Source organism: Amblyomma americanum, chromosome 8 (assembly GCF_052857255.1).
Source record: "Amblyomma americanum isolate KBUSLIRL-KWMA chromosome 8, ASM5285725v1, whole genome shotgun sequence".
In the NCBI taxonomy this organism is placed as follows: Eukaryota; Metazoa; Arthropoda; class Arachnida; order Ixodida; family Ixodidae; genus Amblyomma; species Amblyomma americanum.
Window position 1 is genome coordinate 105,016,734 of NC_135504.1, and position 24,221 is coordinate 105,040,954.

At 45.7% G+C, this 24,221-nt stretch overlaps 2 non-coding genes across 2 annotated transcripts; both read left to right on the forward strand.

Moving 5' to 3' along the window:
* The first annotated feature begins 3,671 nt into the window (after window positions 1-3,671).
* On the forward strand, window positions 3,672-3,745 carry TRNAS-CGA (transfer RNA serine (anticodon CGA)). Its single transcript has one exon. It is a non-coding gene; the product is annotated as a tRNA-Ser (tRNA).
* Window positions 3,746-11,633: 7,888 nt separating this feature from the next.
* Window positions 11,634-11,707, forward strand: TRNAS-CGA (transfer RNA serine (anticodon CGA)). The gene has a single exon. It is a non-coding gene; the product is annotated as a tRNA-Ser (tRNA).
* Window positions 11,708-24,221: the final 12,514 nt, after the last annotated feature.

Below are 24,221 nucleotides of genomic sequence, written 5' to 3' on the forward strand. Positions count from 1 at the left end.
ATGGGTAGCATAAGAGGGCTCTCGCACAGTTTCCGCCCTCGCCGTTAGATGACGTTGTACGTCACACTCGCGGTATTACAGGACGTTCTACGTCCACCACTATGGAAGAGGGTGGCGCTGGTGAACACTCTCATGGTTAACTTACAAGCAAAAATATAAATACCCACGAAAGCAGCAGATTGGACAGCCGTCGTCGTAGCTCAGTTGGTAAGAGCACCGGACGCGATATTCGGAGGTCTTGGGTTCGGATCCCACCGGCGGCATGGTTGTTTTTTCTGCTGATTTATAAGCAATTTTCTTCAGTCGATAGGTTAATCTAAGTATCATTATCCCATTGATTAGCACAACACATTAAAAAAATTAAAACATTCCTCTATGCACCTTGGTTTCGGTGATGTCGGCTTTCTTCATAAGTTTGTCGAAACGAGTCCCTAATTTTCCTTACCTTATCTGCTAATTGCTTAACGAGAGTCTCGGTTCTGGCAGACTTGATGATATGGGTAGTATAAGAGGGCTCTCGCACAGTTTCCGCCCTCGCCGTTAGATGACGTTGTACGTCACACTCGCGGTATTGCAGGACGTTCTACGTCCACCGCTATGGAAGAGGGTGGCGGTGGTGAACACTCTCATGGTTAGCTTACAAGCAAAAATACAAATACCCACGAAAGCAGCAGATTGGACAGCCGTCGTCGTAGCTCAGTTGGTAAGAGCACCGGACGCGAAATTCGGAGGTCGTGGGTTCGGATCCCACTGGCGGCATGGTTGTTTTTTCTGCTGAATTATAAGCAATTTTCTTCAATCGATAGATTAATCGAAGTATCATTATCCCATTGATTAGCACAACACATTAAAAAAATTTAAACATTCCCCTATGCACCTTGGTTTCGGTGATTGTCGGCTTTCTTCATAAGTTTGTCAAAACGAGTCCCTAATTTTCCTTACCTTATCTGCTAATTGCTTAACGAGGGTCTCGGTTATGGCAGACTTGATGCCATGGGTAGCATAAGAGGGGTCTCGCACAGTTTCCGCCCTCGCCGTTAGATGACGTTGTACGTCACACTCACGGTATTACAGGACGTTCTACGTCCACCGCTATGGAAGAGGGTGGCGCTGGTGAACACTCTCATGGTTAGCTTACAAGCAAAAATATAAATACCCACGAAAGCAGCAGATTGGACAGCCGTCGTCGTAGCTCAGTTGGTAAGAGCACCGGACGCGATATTCGGAGGTCTTGGGCTCGGATCCCACCGGCGGCATGGTTGTTTTTTCTGCTGATTTATAAGCAATTTTCTTCAATCGATAGGTTAATCTAAGTATCATTATCCCATTGATTAGCACAACACATTAAAAAAAATTAAAACATTCCCCTATGCACCTTGGTTTCGGTGATGTCGGCTTTCTTCATAAGTTTGTCAAAACGAGTCCCTAATTTTCCTTACCTTATCTGCTAATTGCTTAACGAGAGTCTCGGTTCTGGCAGACTTGATGCCATGGGTAGTATAAGAGGGCTCTCGCACAGTTTCCGCCCTCGCCGTTAGATGACGTTGTACGTCACACTCGCGGTATTACAGGACGTTCTACGTCCACGGCCATGGAAGAGGGTCGCGCTGGTGAACACATCTCATGGTTAGCTTGCAAGCAAAAATATAAATACCCACGAAAGCAGCAGATTGGACAGCCGTCGTCGTAGCTCAGTTGGTAAGAGCACCGGATGCGATATTCGGAGGTCGTGAGTTCGGATCCCACCGGCGGCATGGTTGTTTTTTCTGCTGATTTATAAGCAATTTTCTTCAATCGATAGGTTAATCTAAGTATCATTATCCCATTGATTAGCACAACGCATTTAAAAAAATTAAAACATTCCCCTATGCACCTTGGTTTCGGTGATTGTCGGCTTTCTTCATAAGTTTGTCAAAACGAGTCACTAATTTTCCTTACCTTATCTGCTAATTGCTTAACGAGGGTCTCGGTTCTGGCAGACTTGATGCCATGGGTAGTATAAGAGGGCTCTCGCACAGTTTCCGCCCTCCCCGTTAGATGACGTTGTACGTCACACTCGCGGTATTACAGGACGTTCTACGTCCACCGCTATGGAAGAGGGTGGCGCTGGTGAACACTCTCATGGTTAGCTTGCAAGCAAAAATATAAATACCCACGAAAGCAGCAGATTGGACAGCCGTCGTCGTAGCTCAGTTGGTAAAAGCACCGGACGCGATATTCGGAGGTCTTGGGTTCGGATCCCACCGGCGGCATGGTTGTTTTTTCTGCTGATTTATAAGCAATTTTCTTCAATCGATAGATTAATCTAAGTATCATTATCCCATTGATTAGCACAACGCATTAAAAAAAATTAAAACATTCCCCTATGCACCTTGGTTTCGGTGATTGTCGGCTTTCTTCATAAGTTTGTCAAAACGAGTCCCTAATTTTCCTTACCTTATCTGCTAATTGCTTAACGAGGGTCTCGGTTATGGCAGACTTGATGCCATGGGTAGCATAAGAGGGGTCTCGCACAGTTTCCGCCCTCGCCGTTAGATGACGTTGTACGTCACACTCACGGTATTACAGGACGTTCTACGTCAACCGCTATGGAAGAGGGTGGCGCTGGTGAACACTCTCATGGTTAGCTTACAAGCAAAAATACAAATACCCACGAAAGCAGCAGATTGGACAGCCGTCGTCGTAGCTCAGTGGGTAAGAGCACCGGACGCGATATTCGGAGGTCGTGGGTTCGGATCCCACCGGCGGCATGGTTGTTTTTTCTGCTGATTTATAAGCAATTTTCTTCAATCGATAGATTATTCTAAGTATCATTATCCCATTGATTAGCACAACACATTAAAAAAAATTAAAACATTCCCCTATGCACCTTGGTTTCGGTGATTGTCGGCTTTCTTCATAAGTTTGTCAAAACGAGTCCCTAATTTTCCTTACCTTATCTGCTAATTGCTTAACGAGGGTCTCGGTTATGGCAGACTTGATGCCATGGGTAGCATAAGAGGGCTCTCGCACAGTTTCCGCCCTCGCCGTTAGATGACGTTGTACGTCACACTCGCGGTATTACAGGACGTTCTACGTCCACCACTATGGAAGAGGGTGGCGCTGGTGAACACTCTCATGGTTAACTTACAAGCAAAAATATAAATACCCACGAAAGCAGCAGATTGGACAGCCGTCGTCGTAGCTCAGTTGGTAAGAGCACCGGACGCGATATTCGGAGGTCTTGGGTTCGGATCCCACCGGCGGCATGGTTGTTTTTTCTGCTGATTTATAAGCAATTTTCTTCAGTCGATAGGTTAATCTAAGTATCATTATCCCATTGATTAGCACAACACATTAAAAAAAATTAAAACATTCCTCTATGCACCTTGGTTTCGGTGATGTCGGCTTTCTTCATAAGTTTGTCGAAACGAGTCCCTAATTTTCCTTACCTTATCTGCTAATTGCTTAACGAGAGTCTCGGTTCTGGCAGACTTGATGATATGGGTAGTATAAGAGGGCTCTCGCACAGTTTCCGCCCTCGCCGTTAGATGACGTTGTACGTCACACTCGCGGTATTGCAGGACGTTCTACGTCCACCGCTATGGAAGAGGGTGGCGGTGGTGAACACTCTCATGGTTAGCTTACAAGCAAAAATATAAATACCCACGAAAGCAGCAGATTGGACAGCCGTCGTCGTAGCTCAGTTGGTAAGAGCACCGGACGCGAAATTCGGAGGTCGTGGGTTCGGATCCCACCGGCGGCATGGTTGTTTTTCTGCTGAATTATAAGCAATTTTCTTCAATCGATAGATTAATCGAAGTATCATTATCCCATTGATTAGCACAACACATTAAAAAAAATTTAAACATTCCCCTATGCACCTTGGTTTCGGTGATTGTCGGCTTTCTTCATAAGTTTGTCAAAACGAGTCCCTAATTTTCCTTACCTTATCTGCTAATTGCTTAACGAGGGTCTCGGTTATGGCAGACTTGATGCCATGTGTAGCATAAGAGGGGTCTCGCACAGTTTCCGCCCTCGCCGTTAGATGACGTTGTACGTCACACTCACGGTATTACAGGACGTTCTACGTCCACCGCTATGGAAGAGGGTGGCGCTGGTGAACACTCTCATGGTTAGCTTACAAGCAAAAATATAAATACCCACGAAAGCAGCAGATTGGACAGCCGTCGTCGTAGCTCAGTTGGTAAGAGCACCGGACGCGATATTCGGAGGTCTTGGGCTCGGATCCCACCGGCGGCATGGTTGTGTTTTCTGCTGATTTATAAGCAATTTTCTTCAATCGATAGGTTAATCTAAGTATCATTATCCCATTGATTAGCACAACACATTAAAAAAAATTAAAACATTCCCCTATGCACCTTGGTTTTGGTGATGTCGGCTTTCTTCATAAGTTTGTCAAAACGAGTCCCTAATTTTCCTTACCTTATCTGCTAATTGCTTAACGAGAGTCTCGGTTCTGGCAGACTTGATGCCATGGGTAGTATAAGAGGGCTCTCGCACAGTTTCCGCCCTCGCCGTTAGATGACGTTGTACGTCGCCCTCGCGGTATTGCAGGACGTTCTACGTCCACCGCTATGGAAGAGGGTGGCGGTGGTGAACACTCTCATGGTTAGCTTACAAGCAAAAATATAAATACCCACGAAAGCAGCAGATTGGACAGCCGTCGTCGTAGCTCAGTTGGTAAGAGCACCGGACGCGATATTCGGAGGTCTTGGGTTCGGATCCCACCGGCGGCATGTTTGTTTTTTCTGCTGATTTATAAGCAATTTTCTTCAATCGATAGGTTAATCTAAGTATCATTATCCCATTGATTAGCACAACACATTAAAAAAAATAAAACATTCCCCTATGCACCTTGGTTTCGGTGATTGTCGGCTTTCTTCATAAGTTTGTCAAAACGAGTCCCTAATTTTCCTTACCTTATCTGCTAATTGCTTAACGAGGGTCTCGGTTCTGGCAGACTTGATGCCATGGGTAGCATAAGAGGGCTCTCGCACAGTTTCCGCCCTCGCCGTTAGATGACGTTGTACGTAACACTCGCGGTATTACAGGACGTTCTACGTCCACCTCTATGGAAGAGGGTCGCGCTGGTGAACACTCTCATGGTTAGCTTACAAGCAAAAAATATAAGTACCCACGAAAGCAGCAGGTTGGACAGCCGTCGTCGTAGCTCAGTTGGTAAGAGCACCGGACGCGATATTCGGAGGTCTTGGGTTCGGATCCCACCGGCGGCATGGTTGTTTTTTCTGCTGATTTATAAGCAATTTTCTTCAATCGATAGGTTAATATAAGTATCATTATCCCATTGATTAGCACAACACATTAAAAAAATAAAACATTCCCCTATGCACCTTGGTTTCGGTGATTGTCGGCTTTCTTCATAAGTTTGTCAAAACGAGTCCCTAATTTTCCTTACCTTATCTGCTAATTGCTTAACGAGGGTCTCGGTTCTGGCAGACTTGATGCCATGGGTAGTATAAGAGGGCTCTCGCACAGTTTCCGCCCTCGCCGTTAGATGACGTTGTACGTCACACTCGCGGTATTACAGAAAGTTCTACGTCCACCGCTATGGAAGAGGGTCGCGCTGGTGAACACTCTCATGGTTAGCTTACAAGCTAAAAATATAAATACCCACGAAAGCAGCAGATTGGACAGCCGTCATCGTAGCTCAGTTGGTAAGAGCACCGGACGCGATATTCGGAGGTCGTGGGTTCGGATCCCACCGGCGGCATGGTTGTTTTTTGTGCTGATTTATAAGCAATTTTCTTCAATCGATAGGTTAATCGAAGTATCATTATCCCATTGATTAGCACAACACATTAAAAAAAAATTCAAACATTCCCCTATGCACCTTGGTTTCGGTGATTGTCGGCTTTCTTCATAAGTTTGTCAAAACGAGTCCCTAATTTTCCTTACCTTATCTGCTAATTGCTTAACGAGGGTCTCGGTTCTGGCAGACTTGATGCCATGGGTAGCATAAGAGGGCTCTCGCACAGTTTCCGCCCTCGCCGTTAGATGACGTTGTACGTCACACTCGCGGTATTAGAGGACGTTCTACGTCCACCGCTATGGAAGAGGGTCGCGCTGGTGAACACTCTCATGGTTAGCTTACAAGCTAAAAATATAAATACCCACGAAAGCAGCAGATTGGACAGCCGTCATCGTAGCTCAGTTGGTAAGAGCACCGGACGCGATATTCGGAGGTCGTGGGTTCGGATCCCACCGGCGGCATGGTTGTTTTTTGTGCTGATTTATAAGCAATTTTCTTCAATCGATAGGTTAATCGAAGTATCATTATCCCATTGATTAGCACAACACATTAAAAAAAAATTCAAACATTCCCCTATGCACCTTGGTTTCGGTGATTGTCGGCTTTCTTCATAAGTTTGTCAAAACGAGTCCCTAATTTTCCTTACCTTATCTGCTAATTGCTTAACGAGGGTCTCGGTTCTGGCAGACTTGATGCCATGGGTAGCATAAGAGGGCTCTCGCACAGTTTCCGCCCTCGCCGTTAGATGACGTTGTACGTCACACTCGCGGTATTAGAGGACGTTCTACTTCCACCGCTATGGAAGAGTGTGGCGCTGGTGAACACTCTCATGGTTAGCTTACAAGCATAAATATAAATACCCACGAAAGCAGCAGATTGGACAGCCGTCGTCGTAGCTCAGTTGGTAAGAGCACCGGACGCGATATTCGGAGGTCGTGGGTTCGGATCCCACCGGCGGCATGGTTGTTTTTTGTGCTGATTTATAAGCAATTTTCTTCAGTCGATAGGTTAATCTAAGTATCATTATCCCATTGATTAGCACAACACATTAAAAAAATTAAAACATTCCTCTATGCACCTTGGTTTCGGTGATGTCGGCTTTCTTCATAAGTTTGTCGAAACGAGTCCCTAATTTTCCTTACCTTATCTGCTAATTGCTTAACGAGAGTCTCGGTTCTGGCAGACTTGATGATATGGGTAGTATAAGAGGGCTCTCGCACAGTTTCCGCCCTCGCCGTTAGATGACGTTGTACGTCACACTCGCGGTATTGCAGGACGTTCTACGTCCACCGCTATGGAAGAGGGTGGCGGTGGTGAACACTCTCATGGTTAGCTTACAAGCAAAAATACAAATACCCACGAAAGCAGCAGATTGGACAGCCGTCGTCGTAGCTCAGTTGGTAAGAGCACCGGACGCGAAATTCGGAGGTCGTGGGTTCGGATCCCACTGGCGGCATGGTTGTTTTTTCTGCTGAATTATAAGCAATTTTCTTCAATCGATAGATTAATCGAAGTATCATTATCCCATTGATTAGCACAACACATTAAAAAAATTTAAACATTCCCCTATGCACCTTGGTTTCGGTGATTGTCGGCTTTCTTCATAAGTTTGTCAAAACGAGTCCCTAATTTTCCTTACCTTATCTGCTAATTGCTTAACGAGGGTCTCGGTTATGGCAGACTTGATGCCATGGGTAGCATAAGAGGGGTCTCGCACAGTTTCCGCCCTCGCCGTTAGATGACGTTGTACGTCACACTCACGGTATTACAGGACGTTCTACGTCCACCGCTATGGAAGAGGGTGGCGCTGGTGAACACTCTCATGGTTAGCTTACAAGCAAAAATATAAATACCCACGAAAGCAGCAGATTGGACAGCCGTCGTCGTAGCTCAGTTGGTAAGAGCACCGGACGCGATATTCGGAGGTCTTGGGCTCGGATCCCACCGGCGGCATGGTTGTTTTTTCTGCTGATTTATAAGCAATTTTCTTCAATCGATAGGTTAATCTAAGTATCATTATCCCATTGATTAGCACAACGCATTTAAAAAAATTAAAACATTCCCCTATGCACCTTGGTTTCGGTGATTGTCGGCTTTCTTCATAAGTTTGTCAAAACGAGTCACTAATTTTCCTTACCTTATCTGCTAATTGCTTAACGAGGGTCTCGGTTCTGGCAGACTTGATGCCATGGGTAGTATAAGAGGGCTCTCGCACAGTTTCCGCCCTCCCCGTTAGATGACGTTGTACGTCACACTCACGGTATTACAGGACGTTCTACGTCCACCGCTATGGAAGAGGGTGGCGCTGGTGAACACTCTCATGGTTAGCTTGCAAGCAAAAATATAAATACCCACGAAAGCAGCAGATTGGACAGCCGTCGTCGTAGCTCAGTTGGTAAAAGCACCGGACGCGATATTCGGAGGTCTTGGGTTCGGATCCCACCGGCGGCATGGTTGTTTTTTCTGCTGATTTATAAGCAATTTTCTTCAATCGATAGATTAATCTAAGTATCATTATCCCATTGATTAGCACAACGCATTAAAAAAAATAAAACATTCCCCTATGCACCTTGGTTTCGGTGATTGTCGGCTTTCTTCATAAGTTTGTCAAAACGAGTCCCTAATTTTCCTTACCTTATCTGCTAATTGCTTAACGAGGGTCTCGGTTATGGCAGACTTGATGCCATGGGTAGCATAAGAGGGGTCTCGCACAGTTTCCGCCCTCGCCGTTGGATGACGTTGTACGTCACACTCACGGTATTACAGGACGTTCTACGTCAACCGCTATGGAAGAGGGTGGCGCTGGTGAACACTCTCATGGTTAGCTTACAAGCAAAAATACAAATACCCACGAAAGCAGCAGATTGGACAGCCGTCGTCGTAGCTCAGTGGGTAAGAGCACCGGACGCGATATTCGGAGGTCGTGGGTTCGGATCCCACCGGCGGCATGGTTGTTTTTTCTGCTGATTTATAAGCAATTTTCTTCAATCGATAGATTATTCTAAGTATCATTATCCCATTGATTAGCACAACACATTAAAAAAAATTAAAACATTCCCCTATGCACCTTGGTTTCGGTGATTGTCGGCTTTCTTCATAAGTTTGTCAAAACGAGTCCCTAATTTTCCTTACCTTATCTGCTAATTGCTTAACGAGGGTCTCGGTTATGGCAGACTTGATGCCATGGGTAGCATAAGAGGGCTCTCGCACAGTTTCCGCCCTCGCCGTTAGATGACGTTGTACGTCACACTCGCGGTATTACAGGACGTTCTACGTCCACCACTATGGAAGAGGGTGGCGCTGGTGAACACTCTCATGGTTAACTTACAAGCAAAAATATAAATACCCACGAAAGCAGCAGATTGGACAGCCGTCATCGTAGCTCAGTTGGTAAGAGCACCGGACGCGATATTCGGAGGTCTTGGGTTCGGATCCCACCGGCGGCATGGTTGTTTTTTCTGCTGATTTATAAGCAATTTTCTTCAGTCGATAGGTTAATCTAAGTATCATTATCCCATTGATTAGCACAACACATTAAAAAAAATTAAAACATTCCTCTATGCACCTTGGTTTCGGTGATGTCGGCTTTCTTCATAAGTTTGTCGAAACGAGTCCCTAATTTTCCTTACCTTATCTGCTAATTGCTTAACGAGAGTCTCGGTTCTGGCAGACTTGATGATATGGGTAGTATAAGAGGGCTCTCGCACAGTTTCCGCCCTCGCCGTTAGATGACGTTGTACGTCACACTCGCGGTATTGCAGGACGTTCTACGTCCACCGCTATGGAAGAGGGTGGCGGTGGTGAACACTCTCATGGTTAGCTTACAAGCAAAAATATAAATACCCACGAAAGCAGCAGATTGGACAGCCGTCGTCGTAGCTCAGTTGGTAAGAGCACCGGACGCGATATTCGGAGGTCTTGGGTTCGGATCCCACCGGCGGCATGTTTGTTTTTTCTGCTGATTTATAAGCAATTTTCTTCAATCGATAGGTTAATCTAAGTATCATTATCCCATTGATTAGCACAACACATTAAAAAAAATTAAAACATTCCCCTATGCACCTTGGTTTCGGTGATTGTCGGCTTTCTTCATAAGTTTGTCAAAACGAGTCCCTAATTTTCCTTACCTTATCTGCTAATTGCTTAACGAGGGTCTCGGTTCTGGCAGACTTGATGCCATGGGTAGCATAAGAGGGCTCTCGCACAGTTTCCGCCCTCGCCGTTAGATGACGTTGTACGTAACACTCGCGGTATTACAGGACGTTCTACGTCCACCTCTATGGAAGAGGGTCGCGCTGGTGAACACTCTCATGGTTAGCTTGCAAGCAAAAATATAAATACCCACGAAAGCAGCAGATTGGACAGCCGTCGTCGTAGCTCAGTTGGTAAAAGCACCGGACGCGATATTCGGAGGTCTTGGGTTCGGATCCCACCGGCGGCATGGTTGTTTTTTCTGCTGATTTATAAGCAATTTTCTTCAATCGATAGATTAATCTAAGTATCATTATCCCATTGATTAGCACAACGCATTAAAAAAAATTAAAACATTCCCCTATGCACCTTGGTTTCGGTGATTGTCGGCTTTCTTCATAAGTTTGTCAAAACGAGTCCCTAATTTTCCTTACCTTATCTGCTAATTGCTTAACGAGGGTCTCGGTTATGGCAGACTTGATGCCATGGGTAGCATAAGAGGGGTCTCGCACAGTTTCCGCCCTCGCCGTTAGATGACGTTGTACGTCACACTCACGGTATTACAGGACGTTCTACGTCAACCGCTATGGAAGAGGGTGGCGCTGGTGAACACTCTCATGGTTAGCTTACAAGCAAAAATACAAATACCCACGAAAGCAGCAGATTGGACAGCCGTCGTCGTAGCTCAGTGGGTAAGAGCACCGGACGCGATATTCGGAGGTCGTGGGGTCGGATCCCACCGGCGGCATGGTTGTTTTTTCTGCTGATTTATAAGCAATTTTCTTCAATCGATAGATTATTCTAAGTATCATTATCCCATTGATTAGCACAACACATTAAAAAAAATTAAAACATTCCCCTATGCACCTTGGTTTCGGTGATTGTCGGCTTTCTTCATAAGTTTGTCAAAACGAGTCCCTAATTTTCCTTACCTTATCTGCTAATTGCTTAACGAGGGTCTCGGTTATGGCAGACTTGATGCCATGGGTAGCATAAGAGGGCTCTCGCACAGTTTCCGCCCTCGCCGTTAGACGACGTTGTACGTCACACTCGCGGTATTACAGGACGTTCTACGTCCACCACTATGGAAGAGGGTGGCGCTGGTGAACACTCTCATGGTTAACTTACAAGCAAAAATATAAATACCCACGAAAGCAGCAGATTGGACAGCCGTCATCGTAGCTCAGTTGGTAAGAGCACCGGACGCGATATTCGGAGGTCTTGGGTTCGGATCCCACCGGCGGCATGGTTGTTTTTTCTGCTGATTTATAAGCAATTTTCTTCAGTCGATAGGTTAATCTAAGTATCATTATCCCATTGATTAGCACAACACATTAAAAAAAATTAAAACATTCCTCTATGCACCTTGGTTTCGGTGATGTCGGCTTTCTTCATAAGTTTGTCGAAACGAGTCCCTAATTTTCCTTACCTTATCTGCTAATTGCTTAACGAGAGTCTCGGTTCTGGCAGACTTGATGATATGGGTAGTATAAGAGGGCTCTCGCACAGTTTCCGCCCTCGCCGTTAGATGACGTTGTACGTCACACTCGCGGTATTGCAGGACGTTCTACGTCCACCGCTATGGAAGAGGGTGGCGGTGGTGAACACTCTCATGGTTAGCTTACAAGCAAAAATATAAATACCCACGAAAGCAGCAGATTGGACAGCCGTCGTCGTAGCTCAGTTGGTAAGAGCACCGGACGCGAAATTCGGAGGTCGTGGGTTCGGATCCCACCGGCGGCATGGTTGTTTTTTCTGCTGAATTATAAGCAATTTTCTTCAATCGATAGATTAATCGAAGTATCATTATCCCATTGATTAGCACAACACATTAAAAAAAATTTAAACATTCCCCTATGCACCTTGGTTTCGGTGATTGTCGGCTTTCTTCATAAGTTTGTCAAAACGAGTCCCTAATTTTCCTTACCTTATCTGCTAATTGCTTAACGAGGGTCTCGGTTATGGCAGACTTGATGCCATGGGTAGCATAAGAGGGGTCTCGCACAGTTTCCGCCCTCGCCGTTAGATGACGTTGTACGTCACACTCACGGTATTACAGGACGTTCTACGTCCACCGCTATGGAAGAGGGTGGCGCTGGTGAACACTCTCATGGTTAGCTTACAAGCAAAAATATAAATACCCACGAAAGCAGCAGATTGGACAGCCGTCGTCGTAGCTCAGTTGGTAAGAGCACCGGACGCGATATTCGGAGGTCTTGGGCTCGGATCCCACCGGCGGCATGGTTGTGTTTTCTGCTGATTTATAAGCAATTTTCTTCAATCGATAGGGTAATCTAAGTATCATTATCCCATTGATTAGCACAACACATTAAAAAAAATTAAAACATTCCCCTATGCACCTTGGTTTTGGTGATGTCGGCTTTCTTCATAAGTTTGTCAAAACGAGTCCCTAATTTTCCTTACCTTATCTGCTAATTGCTTAACGAGAGTCTCGGTTCTGGCAGACTTGATGCCATGGGTAGTATAAGAGGGCTCTCGCACAGTTTCCGCCCTCGCCGTTAGATGACGTTGTACGTCGCCCTCGCGGTATTGCAGGACGTTCTACGTCCACCGCTATGGAAGAGGGTGGCGGTGGTGAACACTCTCATGGTTAGCTTACAAGCAAAAATATAAATACCCACGAAAGCAGCAGATTGGACAGCCGTCGTCGTAGCTCAGTTGGTAAGAGCACCGGACGCGATATTCGGAGGTCTTGGGTTCGGATCCCACCGGCGGCATGTTTGTTTTTTCTGCTGATTTATAAGCAATTTTCTTCAATCGATAGGTTAATCTAAGTATCATTATCCCATTGATTAGCACAACACATTAAAAAAAATTAAAACATTCCCCTATGCACCTTGGTTTCGGTGATTGTCGGCTTTCTTCATAAGTTTGTCAAAACGAGTCCCTAATTTTCCTTACCTTATCTGCTAATTGCTTAACGAGGGTCTCGGTTCTGGCAGACTTGATGCCATGGGTAGCATAAGAGGGCTCTCGCACAGTTTCCGCCCTCGCCGTTAGATGACGTTGTACGTAACACTCGCGGTATTACAGGACGTTCTACGTCCACCTCTATGGAAGAGGGTCGCGCTGGTGAACACTCTCATGGTTAGCTTACAAGCAAAAAATATAAGTACCCACGAAAGCAGCAGGTTGGACAGCCGTCGTCGTAGCTCAGTTGGTAAGAGCACCGGACGCGATATTCGGAGGTCTTGGGTTCGGATCCCACCGGCGGCATGGTTGTTTTTTCTGCTGATTTATAAGCAATTTTCTTCAATCGATAGGTTAATATAAGTATCATTATCCCATTGATTAGCACAACACATTAAAAAAATAAAACATTCCCCTATGCACCTTGGTTTCGGTGATTGTCGGCTTTCTTCATAAGTTTGTCAAAACGAGTCCCTAATTTTCCTTACCTTATCTGCTAATTGCTTAACGAGGGTCTCGGTTCTGGCAGACTTGATGCCATGGGTAGTATAAGAGGGCTCTCGCACAGTTTCCGCCCTCGCCGTTAGATGACGTTGTACGTCACACTCGCGGTATTACAGAAAGTTCTACGTCCACCGCTATGGAAGAGGGTCGCGCTGGTGAACACTCTCATGGTTAGCTTACAAGCTAAAAATATAAATACCCACGAAAGCAGCAGATTGGACAGCCGTCATCGTAGCTCAGTTGGTAAGAGCACCGGACGCGATATTCGGAGGTCGTGGGTTCGGATCCCACCGGCGGCATGGTTGTTTTTTGTGCTGATTTATAAGCAATTTTCTTCAATCGATAGGTTAATCGAAGTATCATTATCCCATTGATTAGCACAACACATTAAAAAAAATTCAAACATTCCCCTATGCACCTTGGTTTCGGTGATTGTCGGCTTTCTTCATAAGTTTGTCAAAACGAGTCCCTAATTTTCCTTACCTTATCTGCTAATTGCTTAACGAGGGTCTCGGTTCTGGCAGACTTGATGCCATGGGTAGCATAAGAGGGCTCTCGCACAGTTTCCGCCCTCGCCGTTAGATGACGTTGTACGTCACACTCGCGGTATTAGAGGACGTTCTACTTCCACCGCTATGGAAGAGTGTGGCGCTGGTGAACACTCTCATGGTTAGCTTACAAGCATAAATATAAATACCCACGAAAGCAGCAGATTGGACAGCCGTCGTCGTAGCTCAGTTGGTAAGAGCACCGGACGCGATATTCGGAGGTCGTGGGTTCGGATCCCACCGGCGGCATGGTTGTTTTTTGTGCTGATTTATAAGCAATTTTCTTCAATCGATAGGTTAATCGAAGTATCATTATCCCATTGATTAGCACAACACATTAAAAAAAAATTCAAACATTCCCCTATGCACCTTGGTTTCGGTGATTGTCGGCTTTCTTCATAAGTTTGTCAAAACGAGTCCCTAATTTTCCTTACCTTATCTGCTAATTGCTTAACGAGGGTCTCGGTTCTGGCAGACTTGATGCCATGGGTACTATAAGAGGGCTCGCGCACAGTTTCCGCCCTCGCCGTTAATGACGTTGTACGTCACACTCGCGGTATTACAGGACGTTCTACGTCCACCGCTATGGAAGAGGGTCGCGCTGGTGAACACTCTCATGGTTAGCTTACAAGCAAAAAATATAAGTACCCACGAAAGCAGCAGGTTGGACAGCCGTCGTCGTAGCTCAGTTGGTAAGAGCACCGGACGCGATATTCGGAGGTCGTGGGTTCGGCTCCCACCGGCGGCATGGTTGTTTTTTCTGCTGATTTATAAGCAATTTTCTTCAATCGATAGATTAATCGAAGTATCATTATCCCATTGATTAGCACAACACATTAAAAAAAATTAAAACATTCCCCTATGCACCTTGGTTTCGGTGATTGTCGGCTTTCTTCATAAGTTTGTCAAAACGAGTCCCTAATTTTCCTTACCTTATCTGCTAATTGCTTAACGAGGGTCTCGGTTATGGCAGACTTGATGCCATGGGCAGCATAAGAGGGCTCTCGCACAGTTTCCGCCCTCGCCGTTAGATGACGTTGTACGTCACACTCGCGGTATTGCAGGACGTTCTACGTCCACCGCTATGGAAGAGGGTGGCGGTGGTGAACACTCTCATGGTTAGCTTACAAGCAAAAATATAAATACCTACGAAAGCAGCAGATTGGACAGCCGTCGTCGTAGCTCAGTTGGTAAGAGCACCGGACGCGATATTCGGAGGTCGTGGGTTCGGATCCCACCGGCAGCATGGTTGTTTTTTCTGCTGATTTATAAGCAATTTTCTTCAATCGATAGATTAATCGAAGTATCATTATCCCATTGATTAGCACAACACATTAAAAAAAAATTAAAACATTCCCCTATGCACCTTGGTTTCGGTGATTGTCGGCTTCCTTCATAAGTTTGTCAAAACGAGTCCCTAATTTTCCTTACCTTATCTGCTAATTGCTTAACGATGGTCTCGGTTCTGGCAGACTTGATTCCATGGGTAGTATAAGAGGGCTCTCGCACAGTTTCCGCCCTCGCCGTTAGATGACGTTGTACGTCACACTCGCGGTATTACAGGACGTTCTACGTCCACCGCTATGGAAGAGGGTCGCGCTGGTGAACACTCTCATGGTTAGCTTGCAAGCAAAAATATAAATACCCACGAAAGCAGCAGATTGGACAGCCGTCGTCGTAGCTCAGTTGGTAAGAGCACCGGATGCGATATTCGGAGGTCGTGGGTTCGGATCCCACCGGCGGCATGGTTGTTTTTTCTGCTGATTTATAAGCAATTTTCTTCAATCGATAGGTTAATCTAAGTATCATTATCCCATTGATTAGCACAACACAATAAAAAAAATTAAAACATTCCCCTATGCACCTTGGTTTCGGTGATTGTCGGCTTTCTTCATAAGTTTGTCAAAACGAGTCCCTAATTTTCCTTACCTTATCTGCTAATTGCTTAACGAGGGTCTCGGTTCTGGCAGACTTGATGCCATGGGTAGTATAAGAGGGCTCTCGCACAGTTTCCGCCCTCGCCGTTAGATGACGTTGTACGTCACACTCGCGGTATTACAGGACGTTCTACGTCCACCGCTATGGAAGAGGGTCGCGCTGGTGAACACTCTCATGGTTAGCTTACAAGCAAAAAATATAAATACCCACGAAAGCAGCAGATTGGACAGCCGTCATCGTAGCTGAGTTGGTAAGAGCACCGGACGCGATATACGGAGGTCGTGGGTTCGGATCCCACCGGCGGCATGGTTGTTTTTTCTGCTGATATATAAGCAATTTTCTTCAATCGATAGATTAATCTAAGTATCATTATCCCATTGATTAGCACAACGCATTAAAAAAAAAATTAAAACATTCCCCTATGCACCTTGGTTTCGGTGATTGTCGGCTTTCTTCATAGGTTTGTCAAAACGAGTCCCTATTTTCCTTACCTTATCTGCTAATTGCTTAACGAGGGTCTCGGTTATGGCAGACTTGATGCCATGGGTAGTATAAGAGGGCTCTCGCACAGTTTCCGCCCTCGCCGTTAGATGACGTTGTACGTCACACTCACGGTATTACAGGACGTTCTACGTCCACCGCTATGGAAGAGGGTGGCGCTGGTGAACACTCTCATGGTTAGCTTACAAGCAAAAATATAAATACCCACGAAAGCAGCAGATTGGACAGCCGTCGTCGTAGCTCAGTTGGTAAGAGCACCGGACGCGATATTCGGAGGTCTTGGGTTCGGATCCCACCGGCGGCATGGTTGTTTTTTCTGCTGATTTATAAGCAATTTTCTTCAATCGATAGGTTAATCTAAGTATCATTATCCCATTGATTAGCACAACACATTAAAAAAAATTAAAACATTCCCCTATGCACCTTGGTTTCGGTGATGTCGGCTTTCTTCATAAGTTTGTCGAAACGAGTCCCTAATTTTCCTTACCTTATCTGCTAATTGCTTAACAAGAGTCTCGGTTCTGGCAGACTTGATGCCATGGGTAGTATAAGAGGGCTCTCGCACAGTTTCCGCCCTCGCCGTTAGATGACGTTGTACGTCACACTCGCGGTATTACAGGACGTTCTACGTCCACCGCTATGGAAGAGGGTGGCGCTGGTGAACACTCTCATGGTTAGCTTGCAAGCAAAAATATATATACTCACGAAAGCAGCAGATTGGACAGCCGTCGTCGTAGCTCAGTGCGTAAAAGCACCGGACGCGATATTCGGAGGTCTTGGGTTCGGATCCCACCGGCGGCATGGTTGTTTTTTCTGCTGAATTATAAGCAATTTTCTTCAATCGATAGGTTAATATAAGTATCATTATCCCATTGATTAGCACAACACATTAAAAAAAATAAAACATTCCCCTATGCACCTTGGTTTCGGTGATTGTCGGCTTTCTTCATAAGTTTGTCAAAACGAGTCCCTAATTTTCCTCACCTTATCTGCTAATTGCTTAACGAGGGTCTCGGTTCTGGCAGACTTGATGCCATGGGTAGTATAAGAGGGCTCTCGCACAGTTTCCGCCCTCGCCGTTAGATGACGTTGTACGTCACACTCGCGGTATTACAGGACGTTCTACGTCCACCGCTATGGAAGAGGGTCGCGCTGGTGAACACTCTCATGGTTAGCTTACAAGCAAAAAATATAAATACCCACGAAAGCAGCAGATTGGACAGCCGTCATCGTAGCTGAGTTGGTAAGAGCACCGGACGCGATATTCGGAGGTCGTGGGTTCGGATCCCACCGGCGGCATGGTTGTTTTTTCTGCTGATTTATAAGCAATTTTCTTCAATCGATAGATTAATCTAAGTATCATTATCCCATTGATTAGCACAACGCATTAAAAAAATTAAAACATTCCCCTATGCACCTTGGTTTCGGTGATTGTCGGCTTCATAGGTTTGTCAAAACGAGTCCCTAGTTTTCCTTACCTTATCTGCTAATTGCGCAACGAGGGTCTCGGTTATGGCAGACTTGATGCCATGGGTAGTATAAGAGGGCTCGCGCACAGTTTCCGCCCTCGCCGTTAGATGACGTTGTACGTCACACTCACGGTATTACAGGACGTTCTACGTCCACCGCTATGGAAGAGGGTGGCGCTGGTGAACACTCTCATGGTTAGCTTACAAGCAAAAATATAAATACCCACGAAAGCAGCAGATTGGACAGCCGTCGTCGTAGCTCAGTGCGTAAAAGCACCGGACGCGATATTCGGAGGTCTTGGGTTCGGATCCCACCGGCGGCATGGTTGTTTTTTCTGCTGATTTATAAGCAATTTTCTTCAATCGATAGGTTAATCGAAGTATCATTATCCCATTGATTAGCACAACACATTAAAAAAAAATTAAAACATTCCCCTATGCACCTTGGTTTCGGTGATTGTCGGCTTTCTTCATAAGTTTGTCAAAACGAGTCCCTAATTTTCCTTACCTTATCTGCTAATTGCTTAACGAGGGTCTCGGTTCTGGCAGACTTGATGCCATGGGTAGTATAAGAGGGCTCGCGCACAGTTTCCGCCCTCGCTGTTAGATGACGTTGTACGTCACACTCGCGGTATTACAGGACGTTCTACGTCCACCGCTATGGAAGAGGGTCGCGCTGGTGAACACTCTCATGGTTAGCTTACAAGCAAAAAATATAAGTACCCACGAAAGCAGCAGGTTGGACAGCCGTCGTCGTAGCTCAGTTGGTAAGAGCACCGGATGCGATATTCGGAGGTCGTGGGTTCGGATCCCACCGGCGGCATGGTTGTTTTTTCTGCTGATTTATAAGCATTTTTCTTCAATCGATAGGTTAATCTAAGTATCATTATCCCATTGATTAGCACAACACATTAAAAAAAAATTAAAACATTCCCCTATGCACCTTGGTTTCGGTGATTGTCGGCTTTCTTCATAAGTTTGTCAAAACGAGTCCCTAATTTTCCTTACCTTATCTGCTAATTGCTTAACGAGGGTCTCGGTTCTGGCAGACTTGATGCCATGGGTAGTATAAGAGGGCTCTCGCACAGTTTCCGCCCTCGCCGTTAGATGACGTTGTACGTCCCACTCGCGGTATTACAGGACGTTCTACGTCCACCGCTATGGAAGAGGGTCGCGCTGGTGAACACTCTCATGGTTAGCTTACAAGCAAAAAATATAAATACCCACGAAAGCAGCAGATTGGACAGCCGTCATCGTAGCTGAGTTGGTAAGAGCACCGGACGCGATATTCGGAGGTCGTGGGTTCGGATCCCACCTGCGGCATGGTTGTTTTTTCTGCTGATTTATAAGCAATTTTCTTCAATCGATAGATTAATCTAAGTATCATTATCCCATTGATTAGCACAACGCATTAAAAAAAAAATTAAAACATTCCCCTATGCACCTTGGTTTCGGTGATTGTCGGCTTTCTTCATAGGTTTGTCAAAACGAGTCCCTAATTTTCCTTACCTTATCTGCTAATTGCTTAACGAGGGTCTCGGTTATGGCAGACTTGATGCCATGGGTAATATAAGAGGGCTCTCGCACAGTTTCCGCCCTCGCCGTTAGATGACGTTGTACGTCACACTCACGGTATTACAGGACGTTCTACGTCCACCGCTATGGAAGAGGGTGGCGCTGGTGAACACTCTCATGGTTAGCTTACAAGCAAAAATATAAATACCCACGAAAGCAGCAGATTGGACAGCCGTCGTCGTAGCTCAGTTGGTAAGAGCACCGGACGCGATATTCGGAGGTCTTGGGTTCGGATCCCACCGGCGGCATGGTTGTTTTTTCTGCTGATTTATAAGCAATTTTCTTCAATCGATAGGTTAATCTAAGTATCATTATCCCATTGATTAGCACAACACATTAAAAAAAATTAAAACATTCCCCTATGCACCTTGGTTTCGGTGATGTCGGCTTTCTTCATAAGTTTGTCGAAACGAGTCCCTAATTTTCCTTACCTTATCTGCTAATTGCTTAACGAGAGTCTCGGTTCTGGCAGACTTGATGCCATGGGTAGTATAAGAGGGCTCTCGCACAGTTTCCGCCCTCGCCGTTAGATGACGTTGTACGTCACACTCGCGGTATTGCAGGACGTTCTACGTCCACCGCTATGGAAGAGGGTGGCGGTGGTGAACACTCTCATGGTTAGCTTACAAGCAAAAATATAAATACCCACGAAAGCAGCAGATTGGACAGCCGTCGTCGTAGCTCAGTTGGTAAGAGCACCGGACGCGATATTCGGAGGTCGTGGGTTCGGATCCCACCGGCGGCATGGTTGTTTTTTCTGCTGAATTATAAGCAATTTTCTTCAATCGATAGATTAATCTAATTATCATTATCCCATTGATTAGCACAACACATTAAAAAAAAATTAAAACATTCCCCTATGCACCTTGGTTTCGGTGATTGTCGGCTTTCTTCATAAGTTTGTCAAAACGAGTCCCTAATTTTCCTTACCTTATCTGCTAATTGCTTAACGAGGGTCTCGGTTCTGGCAGACTTGATGCCATGGGTAGCATAAGAGGGCTCTCGCACAGTTTCCGCCCTCGCCGTTAGATGACGTTGTACGTCACACTCGCGGTATTAGAGGACGTTCTACTTCTACCGCTATGGAAGAGTGTGGCGCTGGTGAACACTCTCATGGTTAGCTTACAAGCATAAATGTAAATACCCACGAAAGCAGCAGATTGGACAGCCGTCGTCGTAGCTCAGTTGGTAAGAGCACCGGACGCGATATTCGGAGGTCGTGGGTTCGGATCCCACCGGCGGCATGGTTGTTTTTTGTGCTGATTTATAAGCAATTTTCTTCAATCGATAGGTTAATCGAAGTATCATTATCCCATTGATTAGCACAACACAATAAAAAAAAATACAAACATTCCCCTATGCACCTTGGTTTCGGTGATTGTCGGCTTTCTTCATAAGTTTGTCAAAACGAGTCCCTAATTTTCCTTACCTTATCTGCTAATTGCTTAACGAGGGTCTCGGTTCTGGCAGACTTGATGCCATGGGTACTATAAGAGGGCTCGCGCACAGTTTCCGCCCTCGCCGTTAATGACGTTGTACGTCACACTCGCGGTATTACAGGACGTTCTACGTCCACCGCTATGGAAGAGGGTCGCGCTGGTGAACACTCTCATGGTTAGCTTACAAGCAAAAAATATAAGTACCCACGAAAGCAGCAGGTTGGACAGCCGTCGTCGTAGCTCAGTTGGTAAGAGCACCGGACGCGATATTCGGAGGTCGTGGGTTCGGCTCCCACCGGCGGCATGGTTGTTTTTTCTGCTGATTTATAAGCAATTTTCTTCAATCGATAGATTAATCGAAGTATCATTATCCCATTGATTAGCACAACACATTAAAAAAAATTAAAACATTCCCCTATGCACCTTGGTTTCGGTGATTGTCGGCTTTCTTCATAAGTTTGTCAAAACGAGTCCCTAATTTTCCTTACCTTATCTGCTAATTGCTTAACGAGGGTCTCGGTTATGGCAGACTTGATGCCATGGGCAGCATAAGAGGGCTCTCGCACAGTTTCCGCCCTCGCCGTTAGATGACGTTGTACGTCACACTCGCGGTATTGCAGGACGTTCTACGTCCACCGCTATGGAAGAGGGTGGCGGTGGTGAACACTCTCATGGTTAGCTTACAAGCAAAAATATAAATACCTACGAAAGCAGCAGATTGGACAGCCGTCGTCGTAGCTCAGTTGGTAAGAGCACCGGACGCGATATTCGGAGGTCGTGGGTTCGGATCCCACCGGCAGCATGGTTGTTTTTTCTGCTGATTTTAAGCAATTTTCTTCAATCGATAGATTAATCGAATATCATTATCCCATTGATTAGCACAACACATTAAAAAAAAATTAAAACATTCCCCTATGCACCTTGGTTTCGGTGATTGTCGGCTTTCTTCATAAGTTTGTCAAAACGAGTCCCTAATTTTCCTTACCTTATCTGCTAATTGCTTAACGAGGGTCTCGGTTCTGGCAGACTTGATTCCATGGGTAGTATAAGAGGGCTCTCGCACAGTTTCCGCCCTCGCCGTTAGATGACGTTGTACGTCACACTCGCGGTATTACAGGACGTTCTACGTCCACCGCTATGGAAGAGGGTCGCGCTGGTGAACACTCTCATGGTTAGCTTGCAAGCAAAAATATAAATACCCACGAAAGCAGCAGATTGGACAGCCGTCGTCGTAGCTCAGTTGGTAAGAGCACCGGACGCGATATTCGGAGGTCGTGGGTTCGGATCCCACCGGCGGCATGGTTGTTTTTTGTGCTGATTTATAAGCAATTTTCTTCAATCGATAGGTTAATCGAAGTATCATTATCCCATTGATTAGCACAACACATTAAAAAAAAATTCAAACATTCCCCTATGCACCTTGGTTTCGGTGATTGTCGGCTTTCTTCATAAGTTTGTCAAAACGAGTCCCTAATTTTCCTTACCTTATCTGCTAATTGCTTAACGAGGGTCTCGGTTCTGGCAGACTTGATGCCATGGGTAGCATAAGAGGGCTCTCGCACAGTTTCCGCCCTCGCCGTTAGATGACGTTGTACGTCACACTCGCGGTATTAGAGGACGTTCTACTTCCACCGCTATGGAAGAGTGTGGCGCTGGTGAACACTCTCATGGTTAGCTTACAAGCATAAATATAAATACCCACGAAAGCAGCAGATTGGACAGCCGTCGTCGTAGCTCAGTTGGTAAGAGCACCGGACGCGATATTCGGAGGTCGTGGGTTCGGATCCCACCGGCGGCATGGTTGTTTTTTGTGCTGATTTATAAGCAATTTTCTTCAATCGATAGGTTAATCGAAGTATCATTATCCCATTGATTAGCACAACACATTAAAAAAAAATTCAAACATTCCCCTATGCACCTTGGTTTCGGTGATTGTCGGCTTTCTTCATAAGTTTGTCAAAACGAGTCCCTAATTTTCCTTACCTTATCTGCTAATTGCTTAACGAGGGTCTCGGTTCTGGCAGACTTGATGCCATGGGTACTATAAGAGGGCTCGCGCACAGTTTCCGCCCTCGCCGTTAATGACGTTGTACGTCACACTCGCGGTATTACAGGACGTTCTACGTCCACCGCTATGGAAGAGGGTCGCGCTGGTGAACACTCTCATGGTTAGCTTACAAGCAAAAAATATAAGTACCCACGAAAGCAGCAGGTTGGACAGCCGTCGTCGTAGCTCAGTTGGTAAGAGCACCGGACGCGATATTCGGAGGTCGTGGGTTCGGCTCCCACCGGCGGCATGGTTGTTTTTTCTGCTGATTTATAAGCAATTTTCTTCAATCGATAGATTAATCGAAGTATCATTATCCCATTGATTAGCACAACACATTAAAAAAAATTAAAACATTCCCCTATGCACCTTGGTTTCGGTGATTGTCGGCTTTCTTCATAAGTTTGTCAAAACGAGTCCCTAATTTTCCTTACCTTATCTGCTAATTGCTTAACGAGGGTCTCGGTTATGGCAGACTTGATGCCATGGGCAGCATAAGAGGGCTCTCGCACAGTTTCCGCCCTCGCCGTTAGATGACGTTGTACGTCACACTCGCGGTATTGCAGGACGTTCTACGTCCACCGCTATGGAAGAGGGTGGCGGTGGTGAACACTCTCATGGTTAGCTTACAAGCAAAAATATAAATACCTACGAAAGCAGCAGATTGGACAGCCGTCGTCGTAGCTCAGTTGGTAAGAGCACCGGACGCGATATTCGGAGGTCGTGGGTTCGGATCCCACCGGCAGCATGGTTGTTTTTTCTGCTGATTTATAAGCAATTTTCTTCAATCGATAGATTACTCGAAGTATCATTATCCCATTGATTAGCACAACACATTAAAAAAAAATTAAAACATTCCCCTATGCACCTTGGTTTCGGTGATTGTCGGCTTCCTTCATAAGTTTGTCAAAACGAGTCCCTAATTTTCCTTACCTTATCTGCTAATTGCTTAACGATGGTCTCGGTTCTGGCAGACTTGATTCCATGGGTAGTATAAGAGGGCTCTCGCACAGTTTCCGCCCTCGCCGTTAGATGACGTTGTACGTCACACTCGCGGTATTACAGGACGTTCTACGTCCACCGCTATGGAAGAGGGTCGCGCTGGTGAACACTCTCATGGTTAGCTTGCAAGCAAAAATATAAATACCCACGAAAGCAGCAGATTGGACAGCCGTCGTCGTAGCTCAGTTGGTAAGAGCACCGGATGCGATATTCGGAGGTCGTGGGTTCGGATCCCACCGGCGGCATGGTTGTTTTTTCTGCTGATTTATAAGCAATTTTCTTCAATCGATAGGTTAATCTAAC